Here is a 15000-nt window from a genome sequence, read left to right on the forward strand (position 1 = left end):
CTCCATCTCTTCCTTCCTTCCTTTTTTTTCATTTTCCTATTCCCTCTGCTCTTGCAATTCCGCACCATCCCAAAACCCTTTCCCCTCTCCCTCTCTTCGCAAAATGGAACGACCAAGAGGCATCATAAAGGTAACGACGACGAGAAATCCCCAACGACACAAGGGGCCGTTCATCTACTCAAGGAGGTCCTTAAGGTAAAGGCAAAGCAGTGCGTGAAAAGGCCGGGCCATTTAGGGAAAAGAACGACGCTGTAAACCCACTGTACACAACATGTCGGTCCTCCCTCCTTCTCTCTTCCCTTCCTCCCTTCCTTCCTTCCGATCCGCTTCTCGTTTCTCCTCCATGCTTCTGCTTCTCGTCTTCCTTTATCGCCATCCACTTCCTTCTTTTCATCATCGTCTCTCCGTTTCCCTTCGTTCCTCCTCTCTCCGGTACCCCTCTTTTCCTTCTTTACCCTATTTCAAGACTTTCTCTTTTTCTTTCCATCCTACCGCTGCCTTTCCTACTCCCGCTGTTGCTGTCGTTGTTGTTGTAGCTGCTGCCGTTGCTGTTGTTGTTATTGGCCATACTACTGCTGTTATTGTTGTTGTTGTCCCCGATGTAATCCTTATCGTTGCCGCCGCATTCCTCCTTTTACTCACACTAATCTCCTCCTCCCTCCTTTCCCTTCGTCACACTGGCAAATCATTATTAACCCATGCAAGCAAGCGCACAAGGACGTGCACAAGTAGCTGTAACACGAGCGCTGACCCTCACTCTTCACACTACATAGACGCCCATGACACCACCAGTGTGCGGTGTGCGACTTACCCACTGCACACTGACTTTCATTCTTGAAAACTGCCAAGCCATTATGTAGGCACCAGCAACATACATCTGCTCATATGAAAACGTCAAAGAGCAAGCGCAACACATGCAAACACACAATCATCAAACATACAATCCATACTTGCAATCTTGCAATTACACCTAAACTTGAAAACACACAACCCCCCCCACACACACACACATACACACACACGCACGCACTTTTCAAATGTCGGATATCGGCGCGCGTTTCTGGGTCATCGCCATCTACGTAATGTGAACTGGAGACACGTTTCCGAGATGACAGATACATACATGAAGGATCTTTTACGTTTTACTCCTTAATTTCGTATATTTTTCCTAGACATTTGTATTTTTTCGAACAATTTATTCTTTTAAAAGGAACTAACAGAGTGATGTTGTTTAAGTTGCACAGATGCAACCTAGCATGTGGTATTGCGTGTCTGCACGCGTGTACTGAACCTTTTCACTGGCCTGAGTACAAGGAAAAGATCAAAGGAAAGAACGCAGAAAAAAGAATACATACAAACATCACATGCATTTTCTCTTCATTTTCTTAACATCCTGGACATATTTTTTTCCATCTCTCATACTCAACTTCCTATTGTATTTCCATTCCGCGCCTTATCTTTTTCCATTCCCCTCAGCCCCCTCCCAACCCCACTCCCCCTACCCGCGCCACATTCATAAAACTAATGTGAATGGGACGAGTGTGGAGGGCTGGGGTAGGGTGGCGTGGGGCAGGGGGGAGGGCACACCAGCATCAGCCGCAGACAAATGGTCGTCGTAGAAAGTCTGCGAGGGCGACCACTTCCTCATTCTCGTCGGCGCCTCATCTCGGGCTATTGTGAAGCACCGTCGGCCAGAATAAGGCGCTTTTCTCCAGCGCTCGGAGACAATCAAGGGAGTCGCAGCCTTTTCGTCCGACTAAAAATACAATTCAAAAACAAACACGAAGAAGAAGAAGAATTTTTTCAGAAGCTTGTTCTCTAAAGTCTACTTCTCTTGATGTTCCTTATACTAATTTACCAACCCTCTCCCCTCTTATAATTGCTTCTTCTGATCGTATATTTCTCTCGTTATTGAAATCATGCTTATTCAAGTCATATTACGACCACGATAATGAAAATGAATCGCATTACCTTCGCCAGCCTTCCTCCTCCTCTCCTCCATGACGAAGTAAGAGGCGAGCCCCTTGTTTGCCGTGACTAAGGGATGCAGACGCGGCCGTTCTCCATAATCAACCTAAGACGGATCTCCGCAGCGTGAGTCCCGAAATCTATCAATCTCGCCTCCTTGGCGGACTGTACCCAAGAACCCTGCTGAAAAGCCATTCCTACAACAATTTCTATTACTTTTACTGGTTTAGTTATATATCTAAACAAACGCGGAAAACGTAATTTAGCTACATATTTAAAGAAACGCAGAAAACGTTCACATACACACGTACAAACCCAGTAAACAGTAAGGAACAATGATATTGTTTATATATCTGCTTTCATTTAATGAATGCACTCACCCATTCCCTCTCTCATTTACTATATCTCAGTACCTCACCCCTCATCCATTCATCAACTCGCACACACACGCGCATATACTAGAGACCTCGCACACGCTGTCCCCGCAGAAAGAGCACGGTTTTACTGAATTACATGAACGCACAAAAAATAGACTCGGACCCATAATGCGTCGCTAACAAGTCACCTCGAGACGCCAAAGACCAGCTTTCCAAAACTAATCACAACAGAACCCTTAATATAATGCTTTCTAGACGAGATAATAATGTATCTGCGACTGGGGGATGGGGGGGGGGGTCTTTCTCCCTCCCCCCCTCTGCGTCAAGGGGAGGGCCAACGGGCCGTGCAAGGTCGTCTTGCACTCCCTAAAGATTCTGGTCAACATTAGCAATAGCCGCAATAATAATAGTGGCAATACTGACGGTAACTTAATAGTAACAGAAACAATAGCATGCTATAGTAACAGTAGCAATAACTGCAGCAATAGTAGTAGTAGTATGGCAGTTTTTGTAACAGGAGTAACTGCAGTAACAATAGTAAAAATAGAAGTAACAGTGGTAGTAGTAATAATAATAATAATAATAGAAATATTGGCAATAATAGTAATAAAACTAATAATAACAATAACAATAATAATAATAATTATTATGATGATGATAACAATGATAATGATGATGGTGATGATAACAATAATAATAATAATAATAATAATAATAATAATAATAACACTAAGGCAAATAATAACAACGATAACAAAAACAATACTACTAATAAAAGTAATAAAAATAACAACGAAAATAACAATAGTAATAAGAATATTATCATCAATAATAATATTAACAACAATAATAGCATCAATAAAAATAACAATACTATCAATAATAATAATAATAATAATAAAACTACCATCATCCTAATAGCATTTCTAACGTCTTCCCATTACCATTACAACAAATATTATTATCATTACAAATACCGCTATCACCATTACGCCTAGGACCAACTACCTTGTAATATAAAAAACATTCAAAACTCAAATTAAATTAAAGGAACATCTATTAAATCACCAATGACATCAGGTTTCTAAATATAAGAATAGACAAGATTCATATGGACTACCATTGATTCTTTGTTAAACTTATATTTATCTGCACTGTAATATCACTATGTATATAATAAGAATAACCATTGTAACAAATGGAATAATTCTAAATTTGAATTTGAATACTCTTCCTTCCCTCCCTCTCCCTATCCTCCCTCCTCCTTTCCTTTCCCGATTCCTTTCTCCTCTTCCTCTTCCCACCCCCTTCCCACACATTCCTCTTCTCTGCTTCTCCCCTTCCCTCACACACACACACATCCCCTCAGCGATTGCAACATTCGGTTCAGATATGCATCGTGATCACCGCCCCTCCGCTTCTTGCAAACCCGTGACTCACCCCTCCCGCTCCGTTCCCCGTTCCCTGTCTCCAGTCCCTCTCATTCCGTTCCCCGTTCCCCGTTCTCCTTCCCTCCGTCTCTCTCCCTCGGCGGAATAGCAAAGACAAAACAAAATCATACAAACTGGAAAATGACAGTGATTCACTTGCTAATGACAATGACATGAAAAGACGGCGATTGCAGTGAAAAAAAAAAAAATGATGACGCTGCTTATGCAATCTGATAATTAGAATAAAATTTGGCTGATGCTTGCTATCAACGGTCTAGAAACCATCTTGACTTTGCACAATGGCAATTTACGCAACATCAGTAAATAATTATTTGTCATCATGACTGGTATTTGCATAATCTTTGTATTTGCTTACATAATAACCATATGACAGGCGTCGATAGTGATACGCTCCTGGAAAAACAATAAACCAAATACAAGAAACAGTATGAATTACACTTGACGAAGCAGTAGCAATGATAATAGTGAATGCAGCGCAAGCAGAGAAGAACAGGAGGAGAAGGAGGAGGAGGAGAAAACGAACAAGAGGAAGAAGGAAGAAAACCATAACATCAGGAACAAGAACAATAAAATATCAATAACAAGCAAGAACAATAATCAACAATACTTACAACACTAAGAGCACTTTCTCTAAAAACAACAATAGCAATCAAGATGACTATAGCAATAATATTAATCACGGAACAAATAACAGCGACATAGAAACACAAATAATGAAAATTCCACCAGACCCCGCAACCACAACAGCCATAAACATCACCGCCAACAAAAACACAAACACACAAAGAACCCGCTCGCACACGCGCACGCAAACACAAAACATTCCCATAAAGTGCCTCGAACCGAAAAAGGCAAAGGCACAAATCAAACGCAAACACTGAAATCAGATTCCACACCGCAAGTCAGCAATAAATAACTTACGCTACTGAGCACGGGGGTACCGAACTGAATCTCGAAGCTCCGCTGATTTCTTGCTTCGGAGAGAAAACAGGAACAAAAGAGACAAACAAGAACCATGCCCCCTCCCCTCCCTTGATCCCCCCAGCACGATTCAGAGCCTCCCTTCCATCTTAAGAAACGATGACAGCTTCGGGTGATTAAAGGAAGACGTAAATTCGTGCGCAAGAAGCAGCCAAAACTCTTTTGTGTGGCGCGCTCATGCTGGTTGCCTTGCGACTTCTCCGCGCAGGATGGCGGTATTTCGTTCACGTTAAAATACGTAAACGAGGTATCATAAGGCGTGTCAGATTTGGGTGTTGTTATGCTTTTAAAATGTTCGAAAATAAGAATTATACTGGAAGGAAATGAGCGAGCTGCCCGTGTCTCCCTCTGCTCCCTACCCGCTCTTATCTATTCTTCTCTCTTTTCTCTCTCCTTTGTGTGTGTGTGTGTGTGTGTGTGTGTATGTGTGTGTGTGTGTGTGTGTGTGTGTGTGTGTGTGTGTGTGTGTGTGTGTGTGTGTTTGTGTGTGTGTGTGAGAGAGAGAGAGAGAGAGAGAGAGAGAGAGAGAGGGAGAGAGCGAGAGAGAGAGAGAGAGAGAGAGAGAGAGAGAGAGAGAGAGAGAGAGAGAGAGAGGGGGGGGGAAGAAAGAGAGAGGGAGAAAGAAAGAAAGAAAGTAAGAAAGAGAGAGAGAGAAGCATGCGCGTACATACCAATGCCTATTCAAATGATTTCAATTGGTATGCAAGAGCCTGCTGAATAAGTGAGTGCGTTTAATTAGGACCTGGATAAAAGCAGTCGCCTTCAATGCATGAACAGAAGCCTTCATGTGCCGCATGCCAGTAATCACCGCCATGCAAAAAACAGCGGCACGTGCCTGACTTACAGTGCGCCCTCCCTTTCTCTCTCGTCTTCATTCCTTTTTTTTCCTTCCTACTTTCTCGCTCTCTGCTTGCCTCTCACTCCCTCTTTTCTTTATTTTTTCTGTTCTCTCTTGCCCATTTTCATCCATCTCCTTCCTTCTTCCCTCAAAGCCTCTAATTCAAATACCGACTAATGAGACCTCCAATAATCCTGCATGTCTTGCAAACGCCGCAGCCCGTGTAACATTCCCCACAAAAGTAAGACGTAGATATAATGAAGCTTGCGCGGAGGGTCTCGCCGTGACATATTCCACGACGCCGAACACGACCGTCAAGCCAAGGCGCCTCCGTCTCCGTATCTCCTGCGTGTTCGCGCTCGCACACGTACACGCACACGCACACAGACACACACACATACGTATACACAAACACACTCAAACACGTGCACACACACACACACATACGTATACACAAACACACATACACACTCAAATACACTCACACGTACACGTACACGCACACGCACACGCACACACACACACACACACACACACACACACACACACACACACACACACACACACACACACACACACACACACACACATGTTCCCATCGCCAATTTCTTGGAACCGCTCCGCAATGCTCCGTCCTCCTCACAGGACTTCCTGCAGTCAGCAACACAAGCAGGTGCTCTTGATATTGTGACGACATTGATGTTGATAACGACTTAAATGGCTTGTGGGAATAACAACCACATCCTGCCTCCTCTTCCACCTGTCACATGTCGTCTCTTCATCTCAAGAAAACTGCTGTTGGTGGACGGCTAGTCCTTATCTCATAGTGATTCGAATATATATATTTTTAATAATGAAAAAATACAAATAAACAAACAAAAAATATATGCATCGATATACTACACACAAATACCCCTCACACACACACACGCACACACAATCAACAAAAAGTGATCACATACATTCCTCCCCTGCTTCCTTTTCCCTGAGACCCCATCTTCTGCACGCGATGACAATACAGTACCCCCCCCTCCCTTAAAGGTGACACGCCTCCCCCTCCACGCACCAAGGAGCCCAAGGAACGCCTCCCCAATATCCCCCAAGGTCGACGCAACACTTATCTGCTGATCACCAAAAGATCCCACAAATTCAATCAGGTGAGAATGGCTGACCGTAATTCCCAGCGTATCTACGGATATTCTGAGCTCGCAGAGATGCAAATCTTCCCAACAGGCGCGCAGTTCCGTCCACGAATGGAAATCTCATTTACATGTTAATTCTAAAAACTCATAAAAGTTTGGTCAACCGTTTATCATATGCATATTACATACTGCCATCTGCATAATACATCACACACACACACACACACACACACAAAACCTTTGTCCCAAAACAGCACTCCGGATGCCTTTTCATACATCAAATAACACGAAATTGCTCCTAACCAGCGCACACCCGTATTGTCGAGAGAGGAAACAGCCCCTGCAGGAACGCCCCCTCCCCCAGCTCCCCCTTCTCCCCCCCCCTCTCCATATGACATTGTGTGTAACGCCCCGAGCTATACGCATCACGTGACGTCTTGCGTAACCACTGCGATGATCCAAAAATAACGAAAAAAGAATAAAAAATATATAAATAATGTAACGAGAACACAAAAGCAAAAATATCGTTTTTGCCTCAAGCGATTCGAGTTTCCTTTACCTATACTCTCTCGAGTATATTCAAACATTTCCTACAGCGAAGCGACCCTCCAAGGGGCGACTGGCGAACCAGTGATTCAGTGCAGTCCCCAAGAACTCGTGAGTCAGAGGCAGGTGTCCGAAGCAGGCGAGTGACGCCTGGGAAAGAAACTCACTTCGCAAAAGGAGGATTCATGGGTGTCCGAGCGCCGCGCCATAACGCCGTGACCACGCCCCTAGTAGCCGCGCCCTTAGGCATGGCGAACACACAAAAGATGATGGATTTGCATGTAATTAAGTTTAACCGCCCACCAGTAAACTCAAAGGCCTTGCTAAGCACATGGACGCGGACCCAAAAGACACTCAGATACAGGAACATGAAGGAAGTGTCTGTATTCAATCCATCTCAAGATATTCCTGCCGAGGAAACAGACGCCAAACCCAACCCCGCTACACGGGATTAAAACAATAAAGCGAAACGACAGAAAAAACGTTACTGTTCTAATGACGACCATGGACGAGCCAGTAACCAACTTTCAAGGCAACGGCTACGTTTCCAAAAGGTTCTCGTTTTTTCGTGTGTTATACTTTCGGTTGTCACAAGGTTACCTAACCATCCTCCATGTGTGTGTGTATGCACGCGATTCCAACCCCGTGATAATGTTTTTGTTCAATGGTATTTTCTCCTTTTTATTCACATTATTACAGCAGATGGCATGAGTCAAAGCTGCAAGTTGCATTCAAGGGACCAAGCAGCACACGGTTACTTGACATGTACCTATCACCGAAGACACATTCAACTCAACTGATCATGAAAAAAATACCAAGAATCCTGCACAGTTTTCAAAAATTAAGTCAAAGCCACAGATGGCAAGCAAGTTCCGCCCAAGAAACAGTTCCCACGCCAACGCACATCATCCTCATCCTTCAAGAAGCAACGAAAAACGCAGGAAATTCTCGAGTGTGACGTAAGAAGGACCGACGTTGAAGCCAATTACGCTAATCGTCGCAAAAACCGGAGACGCGTTCCTTTTAACCGACTTTGTGCTGGAGAGAAACCCGGCGCGGGCGGATGGGGACAAGGTTGCGAAGGGGAAGACGCAGGGCCGAGGGGAAAAGGAGGGGCAAGGGGGCGCGCGAGGGTAGAGGGGAGAGCGAAGGGACGGCAGCCAACGGGTGACGGCGAGGAAGGTGCTAATGACAGGCACGGGCGCGGAGGTGTAGTTCCGCTTCCGATCTCCTCCGTAACCCAATTACCCAGTCGCCGCGCCAGCACTCACGCCCACGACGAACCATACACACAACCATCAGACGGGCGCAGGACTAAACGGATACAGAAACAAATACATACAGAGGCCACGCCCCGAGCACGAATGCGTTCACACACCTCACTCGCACGGACGTTATGAACATTACTCTCCTTTTTTAATCATTACACTTTCTTTCCATCAGCTTTTTACACCAATTCTCATCATAACTCTGGCATACAACGGAGAGATGCAAACAGTAATCACAAATAGAAATAGAAAATATACATTGCAAAACCTCCATGACTCAGCCTGTTTCCGAGTGGCTGATGGAGGAAGGAAGGAAGGGAGGGAGGGAGAGAGAGGGAGAGAGAGGGAGAGAGGGAGAGGGAGAGAGAGAGAGAGGGAGGGAGGGAGGGAGGAGGGAGGGAGGGAGGGAGGGAGAGGGAGAGGGAGAGGGAGAGGGAGAGGGAGAGGAGAGAGAGAGAGAGAGAGAGAGAGAGAGAGAGAGAGAGAGAGAGAGAGAGAGAGAGAGAGAGAGAGAGAGAGAGAGAGAGAGAGAGAGAGAGAGAGAGAGGGGGGGGGGGAGAGAGGGAGGGGGGGAGAGAGATGGGAGAGAGGGGGGGGGGGGGAGCGATGATGGTAGATAATTTGCACGAGCATTGTCCGACCGCAGACTGACCCGGGATGTAGAAGGCAATGACCCCAGCCTCTCCCCCTCTCCCTCCCAACCCCCTCAATCCCACCTCCCCCACGCCAACCCTTCCAACCTCCCAACTCCTGAACCCCCCTCCTAACCCCTCCAACCCCCCAACCTCTCCATCACCTTCGACACACCACTTGCTTTACAACCCCGGAAACCCTTATCAGCTGGAACCTTATCTACGCGCCCGTTCAGGTCTCCTTGGTCGCCCACGCAGAGAGGCGCGGAAGCAAGCAGAGCCAAGCAGAAGCAAGCAAAAGGCAGAGGCAAAAAGCGCGGTTCCTGTGAGCGAACAGCAGTCTCTCTTTGTATTTGAGTGAGAGTGAGTGTAACAACCCCAGAGTCGGCAAACTACGGCAGTAATAACAATAATAATGTTGCCATTACTGTCATTATCCTAAATATCATAATAACAAAGGAAATAGTAATTTAAACACTATAATTTTCAGCGTTCTCACCATCTTTCTCGTTATAATTTTTACTATCATTATTATTGTTGTTGCCTTATTAACGTCTGTGCTGTTGATGCTAATAACAGATATGCCAACAATATAATCGACAACAACCACAATGATATTAATAATTATTATATTTATTGCTGCCATTGTTAGTATCATCATCATCCTTTTTACTATTGTCTTTATCATTATCATCATCATTACTATTATTATAATTATCCTCATTATTATCAATATCATTATTATTATCATTATTACTTTCTACATTGTAATTATTACTACTATTGTCATTATCATCATTATGATTATTATTACTATTACCATTATTATCATCAATATTATTATTATTATTACTATTATTATTATTATTATTATTGTCATTGTAATCATGATCATCATTATCATTATCATCATCATTATTATCGCTCCTACTATTACGATTACTATTATCATTATTACTACTATAATCATTATTATTACAATTTATCATCATTGTTATTATCATCGTTATCATTGTTATTAGTATTATTGTTTTCATTACAATTACTACTACTATCATTATCATTACTATTATCAGTGTTATCATCATAATTACTACTACTATTACCATTATTGTTATCATTGTTATCACTATGATTATTACTATTATTATGATTGTTATCATTATCATCATTATCAATATCATTATTATCATTACCATTACTATCACCAGCAACATCATTATCATCATTATTCATAAATCAGCACTATCACTATTAGAATTACCATAACAAAATAAGAAGACTTGCTTCCTCCACCGCACCGACGTGTATTAGATCAGCTTATTTGAATATCGCCTAATAGCCTTCATCAGTATCGGTAGAACTAATATGAATATCAACAAGATTAATCTGAATACCAATAGGCCTTTTATCAACCTTCTGAATACCGACAAAGTGCCTCTAAATACCAGCAAATCTTAATGCTGATACACCCTAACTTCCCAGAAAGGCCATCTGAATATCAATGCCGATAATCTGAATATCAATTTAGAAAAGGTAAAAGTACTTGTATATAATAAAGGAACGACTTGGAGCCGCACCGCAGACAGACGAACGCATACGCCCACATAGTCTACACACAAATACGTACCCACACGCGCACGGACACACGTACATAAACGCACGCATACACGTACATAAACGCACGCATACACGTACATAAACGCACGAATACACGTACATAAACGCACGCATACACACACGCACGTAAATAAAACATTATAAAACAACTATCATGAAACATTTCCTTCTCACTAATCTGATATCAAGACATGAAACACCAACCTCGGCTTCCTTCGCACAATGAACTATAAAACCACACCCAACGCGAAGCACACCTTAATCGCTCCAGAACTGAGTCACCGAACATTCCGTCCGAAATATGCAGGATCCCGAAGTAAGTTCACACAGCTCCAGGGAAAGCGGCGGATCCTGCAGTCTGTCTCCTTGAAGGACAGGTCACGCTGTCTTGCTCTGAAAGCGCAGGAAAGGGAAGTCGAGACAAAAGGAAGGATGCCCGAGCGCAGAATACCAAGGATGGAGCTCCTCCACCGCGTCTATTCTCGTTTATTATCGCAAAAGAAAAGAAAGAAAAGAGGAGAGAGAAGAAAAAAAACTTTTAAAAGGACGAACAATAACAAGTTTATTTGGAGACGAAAAAAAGGCTGAAGTACACAGGCATTCACACATTCGCAAGAGGAGATTAAAAACGACAGGAGTTAATGATCCCCGAGGCACGACCCAGCAAGTCCTAATGACGGCCAGGGGCGTGGCGGCCAGCGGGAGAGCGGGGACGAGGGGGGGAGAGGAGGGGTCCCATGTCCTACATACATACAGACGACATGGCAGCGGAGAAGGGGAGGGAAAAAGAAAACGGAGAAAAGGAGAAAAAAACAGGGAGAGAGGGGGATGCAAAATAAAAGACAAAAGAAAAAGGAAGAGAGATGGAAAAAGGGGACAGAAGAGGAAGAAAAAGATATAGAGTGGGAAAGGGGAAGGGGAGAAAGAGGGAGAAAATGATAAAGAGTGAGAAAGGGGAAAGGGGAAAGGGAGTGAGAGAAAAAGTGGGAAGGGGAAGCGAAGGAAAGAGACAGAAGTGAAGTGAAGAGAAGAGAGAGAGAGAGAGAGAGAGAGAGAGAGAGAGAGAGAGAGAGAGAGAGAGAGAGAGAGAGAGAGAGAGAGAGAGAGAGAGAGAGAGAGAGAGAGAGAGAGAGAGAGAGAGAGAGAGCGAGCGGGGGGGGCTAGTACGCCACGGACCCCTTCAACCTAGGCCTAAACGAAAAAGCTCTTCCGTGCGCTCCAGACCTCCCTGGTGAGTAAGGAATATGCTGTCACGGGAAAAGATGCCAAAACGATATCGGCTTCCGTCAGGTGTGCAAAACCGCATTTATTTTGAATGATACATATGTTATATTACGGACAATGTCACTTATTCCTTGCGAATAACGGTCCTTTTTCTATGAATCCACTTGATTTCAGGTAGCAACAAGCAAAGAAAGTCAAAGAAAAAAAGAAGAATAAGAATTAGAATAAAATGAAACCTAGCAACAATTAAAAAATTAAAATATATAAGAATACAACAAGACCTTTTACTGGTCTATTAGCCTAGTAACAGATATCAAAATCCTGTACCTGATGACGTCATCATACTCATATAAGTTAACACACTACTTAACAACGTCTGAAAACGACCGCTAAACCCCTCCATCCCCTCCCCCTCCCCCAACCCCAACGACCAACCGCGAAACGAAAAATCCGATTTGGGCAATACATCTTACGGATTCGGTACAGGTAAGCGTCATTTATTATTTCCGAAACGAGGCAAACCGTCTGACCAGGTAACCAGGCAGCTTATGCGGTCAGGTGGGCGGCGGGCGTCCCGTGGGAGCCGCTAACTGCATCAGGCTAAATATGGAATGGAGACGTGATAAAGGATAGGAAGATTGAACGTTACAGTTACGATAGAATGTAAATAAGATGTATCTTAAGTGGTGACTGTGAAGACGTGAATAAGATATATTACCCACTTCTAACGGCGACGATAAGATCGCGGAGAGAAACGAAAGAAAGAGAGAGCAGAATGCTTAAATAGAATATGTCCCTAAGACTGAATTGAGAGGAAATATTACATGACAAACAAAAGAAACTCTAATACTACTAAAATCATAATCAATCAATCATCATCATCATTACAGCTCCCAGTAGTCCCAACAGTAGATGCCGTAGAAACAAAACAATAAAACACCGGAACACAATCTAGCTGCGGACCTTATACTGATCTTGATGCGGATCACGTAACGAAACGCGGTGTTCTAGGGGGACGCGTCCGCAACCACGACACGTATCTATGTCGCTACGTCTCACCTACATCCCTTGATTTACGGCGCCAGTGGCACTGCTAAACGCCTTCCGTCCGTCCGGAATCGCGGGCTGGCGTGGCGACGACTGCCTCGCGCGGGTCTCGGACACACACGCATACATGCACAGATTCGCTAACTCATTGAGGGAAATAAAAAGATAGAAACCAACAGCATTATATGGATGCCAAAAAACACAGACAGAGGCTTAGAAAGCGTTACTACACACGGACTTTCTTGATCTGTCGCAAAACGTGTTAGCTTGTCTTCATATGACCGCAGTGACAAAAAGATGAATACTCTTCCAAGCTTAGCAAAGTCTTCGACCTAGTCATTACGGAAATATTCCATTTACTCACCCACCAACTGACTCACTCACTCACTCACCAACTCACTTGCTCATTCCCTCCTTTCCTTTCTCGTCTCTCTCCGTCTCCATTCAAAATCTGTCTCTAACCCTGCTTTGAAGGGTTTCTTTGTTCTTTTCCCGTATTATCCTTTTCCCAATTACAATGACAATAACAATAGTGACAAGAACCTCCCTGAACTTCAACACCTGAATACTACCCACCAGCAAAAACAAAGCTCTCAACACAAAACAAATAAACAATTACACATCACCAATCAATCTTCATTAAGGCGACGAAGGCACAGCGGAGTCACACTTCAGCTTTAGCAAGCGCTGGTCTGTGACGACCGTGACCTCTCTGCCAGCCCTCCTTCCCCTGCGCTGACACGGGCTCACGCAGTTAAAAAACAACATTGAAACGGGGATGTGTGAGGATGCCCTTCATGGCAACACATACAAATAAATACTACTTGTACATACAAATAAACGAGCATACACGAGTACGTACAGATAGACAGATACACACCAACTCGTACGCACGAACACACACATACACATACACACGCACATACACACACACACACATGCACACTCACACATACGCACGCACGCACGCACACACACGCACGCACGCACGCACACACGCACAGACAGACAGACACACACAGTCTCACATACACGCCCCCACGTGAATACTTTTAGAATATCCTAAATGGCTGAAACAGACAAAAACTCCCACGCACTCTTATCCAAATGCAGAAAAGCAAGACGCAAAAAGTGCTCAGCCACGGTAATCCCTTGTAATCTCTCACAAAGAGGATTAGGGGCCTGCTTCTTTCACCAACCTGTGACAGTTTCATATATTTTTATGAAGATGCAGAGTAAAAAAAGGTTAAAATGTGGTAGTGCTAAGCCGCAAAATTTCACGCCCATGAGTATTATCTCGAAAAAAAAGATCTATAAGCCAAATATAAATAAGATACGCCTATATTTCTGCACAAAAACTTCGTCCGCGTCACCAATTGCCCAAAGAAATATTTAACGATTCCAGTTATGACATGAAAGACCGCCCCCCATTTCAGACGCACGAAATGGCACAGCACATGAAGGGGCGACCGAATCCCGATACAGATCCACTTGAAATCGATATACAGCAATGACGTGGATCGTGAGGAGCTTCGCGCTTGATCGAGATTTGTTTTATGGTCGTCTTGTGTCGCTCGCTCGAGACGATGACCGCCTGCTGTTTTCGTCTGTCGTTCGTTTTTTTCTTCTCCTCTTCTTTTTTTCTCCAGTCTTTAGTACTTAAATTCTAGTTGCTTTCATGCTACTTTCTCGATGCTATTCCCTTGATTTTATTTTCTCTTTTGTCTTTAATCTTCCCCCTTTCATCGTCGCTTTCACATCTCTTGTCCTACCTCTCATTCCTCTTTCTTGCTTCCCTCCCTCCTCTCATGCACACCAAGCCCTCGCTGAGGCTGCCGTCCACGCCCAGCCACCGCAACGAGGAAATTCCGCCTCCTGCGTCGTCACGCTCCGTCCTGACGTCAAA

The 15000-nt window shown here is 44.0% G+C and overlaps 1 protein-coding gene across 1 annotated transcript in view; it reads right to left on the reverse strand.

Moving 5' to 3' along the window:
• LOC113812421 (proteoglycan 4) overlaps positions 1-15000 on the reverse strand; it is a gene marked incomplete in the record, with an annotated part of 162282 nt that overhangs the window by 147060 nt on the left and 222 nt on the right.

The sequence above is a fragment of the Penaeus vannamei genome, chromosome 3, assembly GCF_042767895.1.
Source record: "Penaeus vannamei isolate JL-2024 chromosome 3, ASM4276789v1, whole genome shotgun sequence".
Lineage (NCBI taxonomy): Eukaryota > Metazoa > Arthropoda > Malacostraca > Decapoda > Penaeidae > Penaeus > Penaeus vannamei.